Raw genomic sequence first — 8,254 nt, 5'->3', positions numbered from 1 at the left:
AATGCAGCCATATAGCTGCATTTCACCGAGCTCTCCAGCTAAGTGTATATTTTTCAAAATTTTATAAGTATTTGAGTTTTTTTCATGGCAAATTATTATTTTTCTCTAATTTCTTACTCAGCTCTAACCATAGGTATCTCTTTTCTAGTACCATTGTTGGTATTTGCCCTCTTTACCCTTGTGGTATTCCCAATACCATTGTTGGTATTTCCCTCTCTCTCTAACTTTACTTTTTGGTTGAGCCTTGTGTGCTTTTTTTCTTTTTTGTCTGAAAGGAAAGGGACTACAGGTTTTAAACACTGCTCTTCTTGCAGTGGTAAATTACCTAATAGCGATCTGTATGTGGAATGTGTGTATTGTTTGGGAGTTCTGCACTTATCGGTGAAACCTCCCTGTGATTTGTGCCAGTTTCAGTCAGCGGACGCTGAATGAAAGATGAAATAAGTTAATACTCAAGGCCCTGCTTCCTTCTCCTTTTTTGGAGGCTTTTTTTGCATCTGGTGGCTTCCACCCCTCCTGTGGACAAAAAACTTCCTTGTTCTGACCCCTCTTCACCGGCCGGTGATAGGGGCAAGTCTCATAAGCAAAAGGCCCATAAGACGACTTCTGAGCATCAAATCACCTCCTTGGTTCCAACCACCTCTGCTCCAAGTTTGGCTCCAGTGGTACATACAGAAGTTGCTATTATCGCTTTGTTGGTGCCGGTACCGGCTCCCGCTGCAACTTCGGTTCCAACCAGTTAGCCTGTCTCTACCTCAGCACACACGTCCCCTATCTCCGCTCCGTCTGTTCCGACAACATCTTCGGAGCTGCTATTGACCTCCACCTCAGCTGTGACTTCAGCTCCTAGCCCATTGTTCATTGTGTTTCACTGTTGCAGTCCTAACCAGTGGGTTATCCGGCTCCCTGCAGCCCTTGATCAACCAGAATACCAAAGGTAATTAAAAATTACGTTGGCTGTCGGTTGTAAAGGATATCAGGGCATCTGATAGAAAGGAAGCAGCTGATGTCACTTCATCAGTCTTCCTTGTTGTGGAGCCTGAAGTAGAAGCATTTCTTGCACAAGTGCCGTCGACAATTTACCTTTTGTGTTTCCGACTACGAAGTTGAAGTCAACTACAGCCAAGTACCCTGTTTGGGATCCTCTTTTCTTGCCTTAACGAATGTCAGAAAAGGTTAATTGTCTTACATGTGGAAAGCAGATTCCCTATAGAGATTTGCATTCCTATTGTATTATTTTTTTAGGCCTTGACCACAATGTTCCTAATTGATCTTTGTGCTTCCTTTAATCAGCGTACTGTTCGTCATTGGGCCAAGCATTTTGGAGTTTGGCCTAAGTTTTTCGGTATGGCATCTGCTGGTCTTCAGGCTTCGGATATCCCCAAAAAGCGCAAGGATAAGGACCGTGACTGGCTTCCAAAGTTCAAGTCCTCGGATGATGTTAGGTTGGTCGTTGGCCATGCGTTGGCCGGTGAGGCACCTTTGCAGCCCCTGCTGTCCACAGATTTTCAACTGCAGGCCTCTGTTGAGGACCATTTCTGAGGTCCCCAGGCCTTCGGCGTACAGTTTGCCTTCTGACCTTATGCCTGTTGCCTCTTCAGTTGGTTCCGGAGCTGCGAAGCTGACTCCGGTGTCAGAGACCTCAGTTCTTTGTTCACTCAGCAAGCTCATACCGATGACTTTGGCTGCATCTTCGGCGGTTAACAGGCTTCCCGAGTCCTTTAGACTTGCAGGTAAATCTTCCAGTCTTAAGCCTGTGAAGAAGCATGCTCCAGTTATTTCTCATTCCCCTCATTCTCAAATGGTTAAAATGGCTATTTCTTCTGTGTTGGAAGTGGTTGATGATGCATTTCTGGAAAATTCCTTGACTTCAAATACGGTTCCTCCTGCTCCCAGGGAACCTGACCGGTACTATAGAGTCCCTGATTCTCATTTGTTTCTTTGTAGGAATCCGTTGGCTGATTCAGAGGTTAAGGCCACTTACTAAAAATCCTGTTCCTTCTGACAGGGCATCCAGGAACCTAGATAGGTGGGGTAAAAAAATGTATAGCGCTGCCACTCTTGCTATTAGATCTACTCATTGTCTTTTTCATATGCTGAAGTACCAGCAGCACACCTTGGAAGCTATTAAATCTAAGATGGCAGGTGTGCCTCAGTTGGCAGAGAGTAAGGATACGCAGGATTTGCTGAATTCTGCCAGTCTAGTCAATAAGCATTCTTTACATTGTGGCTTTGACATTCTAGAACCCTCCTGTAGGGCTACGGCTACTGGCTCTCTTATTAGAAGGCACTCTTGGCTGGGGGAGCAGCCCCTACCAGAGCTTGTTGAGGCTAAGCTTTAAGATGTACCTTTGCATAAGGACAGTCTTTTTGGCAGCAAAGCAGAGGAAGTGCTCAAGAAGATGGAAGACAAGGCCAAGTCTATGTAGACAGTTAAAGACTTTGTGCAAGTTCTGCTTCCTCTCTTAAGCAGGAATTGCCCTTCTAAGAGTTGGGCGTTCCCTTTTACTAGCAGACAGAGCCATTCTAGGACTACAGGTTGCAAATCTTCTAGGGGGCAGGGGGCTACCCCTCAAAGGTCTAAGTGTTGGCAGGCTTCCTCTTCCAAGGAGGGAAGTTCTAAACCTGCATCTCAGTCTAAACATTCTCAATGACTCTGTCCAACTTCTGCCTGTTCTGGCCTGCCCGGACAGTCATTTAGGGGAAGGTTGGTCCTGTTTGCAAATATTTGGGCCACCATCACAGACTGCAAATGGGTACTCAGAACTGTATCCCTGGGGCACAAGTTTGCTTTTCACACCTTTCCAGTACCCAAAGGATTCCTGGACTCTCCTCCAAACCAAAGAGCAGAAGTAGAAAAGCAAATTTTTGTCTGTTATATCTGGGAACAATAGAATCAGATGTTCATCGTGCATACAGCTGCAGTCATTACAGATTGGTTATCCTGCCATCAGGCGGGTCCTCGGTGGCCGAATTCCAAAGTCTAGGTACGGTGTCGGTTGTAGTCGCTTCTTCCCTGACATCAGTGCGGCAGGGGTATAAAAGAGGCAGCCAACGCCATTTTCTTTAGCCTTTTTCTTGCCGCGCGGTGCCCGAAGCAGAAGCAGTTCGCAAGTGCCGGTCGGCCAACTCCTGAGATTTACGAAAGTATTTCAGCCGTAGTCTTTTTTTAAATCTAAGTACCCCATTGGGGCAACTTTTGTTGTCTCTGACCGATGTCAGACGAACTTAATTGCATTTCTTGTGGGAAGCAAATACCGCATAAGGATTTTCACTGTTTCTGTATATTTTGCTTAGGGCCATACCACGACGTCTCGGCCTGCCGTTTTTGTGCTAGGTTCAACAAGCGCACTATTAAGTGCCGGGCGAAGTTCGCCCTTCACTATTTTGGCATAAAATTTAATTATATCATGTCGTCTGGTACACAGACACCAGTTTTAATCAAAAGACGCAAAGACGAGGACCGACATCCGAGGTCTGTATTGAGACCACGCTTAGGCAGACTACCGGTTCTCCAGTTCTCAGCGAGGCGCCTACGCAGCCCCTGACTACCGTTGACACTTTTATCGGTGATTTCAGTGCCTGAGTTCGCAGGCTCCTCTGTCTCCATTCCCACTGCAGATACTGACGTCACTCTTGGCGGGGAAACTGACAATTTAGTCAGGCCTGCCATTTCTGAAGGCGTCGTCAGGCCTTCCACCTTCTCTATTAAATCCTTCACTAAATCTAAAGCTGCCATGAAAACTAAAAAAACAGGGTCCTCAGCCCTCCTTTTAAGGCCCCATGCCTAAAAAGCAGATGCTTAAAATGGCTGAGGATTTGATAACTCTCATCAGGGGTTCTCAACCCCCCTCTGATAAAAGACCCAGATTGGAGGAAGACTACCCTTCCTCAGACCAGGCTTTTATTACCTCAGACTATTCTGAGGTCCAGGATTATGCGTATTCCACTTTTGAAGACTCTGATGCTGAGGAGTCTATTCCCTCGGTCTCCCCCCTGAGGACTACTCTTTTGGGGAAACCCTGCATACATTGAGGGAGCACTTCCACTGGGAAGGCCAAGATTACTCAGATTCCAAGAAAAGGCTCAGGGAATTTCTACTGCTCCCCCAGCATAGGCCCCTGGCTATCCCTCCTGTTTTAGGTTTTTTGGATGATGTGTTACCCAGAAGCCAGTCTTAATCCAGATTTTTTACCTCCAGCCCCTGTTAAACCGGACAGGTATTACCGGATTCCTGATTCTCACCAGTTCCTTTTATAAAAACCATACTGCTGACCCAGAAAGAATTTCACAGGGTCCCAAGGGAATAAAGGCCTCTACTGCTAAAAACCCTTTACCTTCAGAGAGAGATTCCAGAGCATTAGGAAGGTGGGGGGAAAAGGTGTATCCATCTGCCACTTTAACCATGAGGGCATTAAACTGTCAATTTCATATGTTGAAGTACCAACAGTTTTTGTTATCTCAGCTGAAAAGCAAAATGACACAAACAGAACCAGATTTGAAAGAGTTGCAGGATTTGTTGCATGGAGCAGAGCAAGTGGGTAAACATACCTTGCAGTGTGGTTTTGATGCTTTACAGGCCTCCTGTAGAGCTGCTGTCACGGGGTCTGTTATACGTAAACATGCTTGGCTCAAAGAGCAATCCTTACCAGATCATGTCAAAGCAAAGTTATTAGATGCACTAATTCAAAAATATGTATTGTTTGGTGTTAAAGCTGAGGAGGTACTAAAGAAAATGGAGGAAAAAGCGAAATCTATGCAAACGGTGAAAGATTTCTTGCAGGTGCAACCTCTACGCTTCAGCAGAAACTGGCCTTCAAAAAATTGGTCCTTTCCAGCCACGGACAGACCTCAAAGGGGCAGATACAGACGCCCAAGGGGTAGAGGACAACCTCAAGGATCTTAGAGCTAGACAGTGGCAAGCACCAACCCCAAGAGGTGGAGAAGATAGATTACAGTCATTTAGAAAACAGACACAATGACTTCCCCCTATGCCTGCCAAACAAAGCTATAATGGCAGCACCGTTGGGCGGAAAACTGGCATTATTTTCAAAAAACTGGCACATTGTTACAAAAGACAAATGGATTCTGGACATTTTAGACAGAGGCTACAGGTTCCACTTTCACACCCTTCCAAAAATGAGAGGCTTACCAAACCTGCCACAAAATCAAAGGGCAGAGGCATAAAGACAAATTTCCGCTCTCATGGATATGAAAGCGATTCAAGAGGTACCTGCAAAAGAACAAGGTCAAGGTTTTTATTCCAGACTATTCCTGGTAACAAGGAAGGACAAAGATTGGAGAGCCATCTTAGACCTATCCATCCTAAACACATATCTACAGGTGCCAAAATTCAAGATGCTCACATTACAGCAGCTTCTTCCCATGCTGGGCAACGAGTCTTGACTGGTAACATTGGACCTCAAGGAGGCATACCTGCATGTCCCTATCAGTCCAGATTGCAGAAGATACCTCAGATTTCTTGCAGGTTCAACCCATTACCAATTCCCTGCATTGCCCTTTGGCTTATCTACTGCGCCCAGAGTGTTTACGAAATGCCTGGCATCAGTAATTGCCTTCTGCAGACAACAAGGAATACAAATCTACCCATATCTGGACGACTGCCTGATCCAAGCGGACAGCAAGGACATTCTATTGCAGCATCTGGCGTTTATAATAAAACTGTTAAACTACCTGGGATACACAGTGAACAAAAAGAAATCAAAACTAATACCTTCTCAACAGATAATTTTCCTGGGTGCCAGCTTAAATAGAACCACCCAGATAGCCTACCTCACGCCAGACAAACAAGGGCAACTGTCTCAATACTTCAACAAAATGGCAACTTTCACCAGACTAACTGCAAGGAAAGTCCTGCAAGCTCTGGGATTCATGGCATCTTGCATCCTACTAATACCATGTGCAAAGCTGCGTATGAGGAAACTACAATGGTACCTAAAAAAACTTATGGTCTCAACATAGCTACAGCTTGGAAACAATTATATCACTCATTCCATGCCTTCAAAAGGAATTTTTGTGGTGGGCTCAAGCATGCCAAAGAAACACAGGTCTCCCTTTGTTTACCTCAAGAAACTCAAATCATCACAACGGACGCCTCAGACTACGCCTGGGAAGCACACATGGCAGATCAGTGCATTCAGGGAAAATTGTCCCTAAAAGAGAAGCACCTACACATCAACCAAAAGGAGATGCTAGCCGTGCAAAATGCTCTTATGACCTTCAAAGATCTATTGCATCCAGGCCAGCTATTGATAAGGACAGACAACACCACAGTCGTGGTACATAAACAAACAGGGGGGAACTCATTCATACCCCCTGTGCAGGCAAGCCATGACCCTATGGAACACAGCACTGGAATTACAAATTCAACTACAGGCACAATTCCTGCCAGGGAAGGAAAACACACTGGCAGATAACTTAAGCAGAAATATGACAGACCCACAAGAATGGAAGTTGCATCCTCAAGTCTTCTCAAAGATGACTCTGGCATGGGGACAGCCAGACATAGATCTATTTGCTACCCACAGAAATTACCAGTTGGAAAAATTTTGTTCAAGGACCTATCATCCACAGGCCTGGAAAGTGGACGCACTCTTTCAATTGGACAACATTGACAGTTTGTGCCTTCCCGCCTCTTCCTCTACTGATCAAAGTTCTATTAAAAGCCAGAGCAGAGAGGCCACAAATGATTCTCATTGCTCCAGACTGACCACGACAGCACTGGTATCCTCTCCTAAAGAGCCTGACACACTGACCACCATGGATCCTACCTCTAGTCCCTCTTCTGTTGTCCCAGCACAACTACAAAACCCTTCACAGCCAGCTCAAAACCCTAAATCTAGCTGCATGGAGGAATACCTTAATTTCCCAACAGACTCTCCTCTCCAAGGAGGTGCAGGATGTCATTTTGGAAGCCAGAAGACCCTCTACTAGAAAAGACTACTCCGCCAAATGGAAACTATTTTGTTCCTGGAATCAAGAAAAGGGCCAGAATCCTTGGGTAATAAATATACCTCAAATTTTACAGTACCTAGCTGAGATGTTAGTGGCCTTTCCTTCTTCTTCCATCAAGATCCACGCTTCAGCCATTTCTGCACAATGGAATACAGATCCTCCTTTACTCTCACATCCTCTATTAAGGCAGTTCCTCAGATGGGCAAAAAATATAAGACTCCTACGGAAACCACCAGTCCCAGCTTGGGACCTCAACTTCGTATTGGAAAAGCCTCCTTTTGAGCTGGCTTCATCAACAGAGCTACAATACTTGTCGTGGAAAACAGCCTTCTTTCTGGCTATTACCTCAGCACGCAGGGTTTCGGAACTACAGGCCCTCATGGCTGTGCAACCATTCATCATTTTCCATCAGGACAGAGTTTCCTTACGAACCAACCCTACCTTCATGCCAAAGGTAGTATCCAGTGTAGCTTTGAATCAGACTATTCATTTACCTACCTTTTATCCAAATCCACAGATCAAAGGGGAGAGACTACTACATTCCTTGGACATTCACAGACAACTTACTTATTACTTGGACAGAACAAAGCCATTCAGGAAATCTGAGCAGCTCTTTGTGTCCTATGCTACAGGTGCTCAAGGAAAGGCTATTTCCAAACAGACAATTTCAAAATGGATAGCCCACTGGATATGCTTTTGTTATTCATTTCATGGAAAATCTGTGCCTGTATACATCAGATCCCACTCCACCAGGGCTACAGCTACCTCTGCAGCTTCCCTCGGGGGTTCCTGCCAAGGACATTTTGGAAGCAGCTACTTTGAGTTCAGTGAACACTTTCTCCAAGCACTACCACCTTCCACTATACTCAAAATCTAGAGCGGGCTTTGCCACAGCAGTCCTGCAGGGCATCCTCGCCCCTCCTAGTTCCACTTAGTGCCTACCACCCTTACTTAGCTTTGGGATTCTACCCATCTGTAATGACTGCAGCTGTATGCACGATTAATATAGTACAGTTTTGTACCTACCATAAATGTAGATGTTCAAGTGCTTATACAGCTGCAGTCCAGGTTACCCTCCCTCCATCCCCTCTTAGGACAGGCCTTATGACAAACACCTTTATCATATAACCTATCTGGGGTATTCTTTTATGGTGTATTTGCTTGCAACTACTGTTTTTGATTTATCTACATTGCATGTTTGCATAATATTATGTTTTGCCTTCCTTCTGGGGGCACCTGACATCTGGGGCAAGAAAAACTGAAGAAAATGTCGTTGGCT

Source organism: Protopterus annectens, chromosome 5.part0 (assembly GCF_019279795.1).
Source record: "Protopterus annectens isolate FY-2018-M chromosome 5.part0, PAN1.0, whole genome shotgun sequence".
NCBI classification, from domain to species: domain Eukaryota; kingdom Metazoa; phylum Chordata; order Ceratodontiformes; family Protopteridae; genus Protopterus; species Protopterus annectens.
This window is presented reverse-complemented; position numbering follows the sequence as displayed.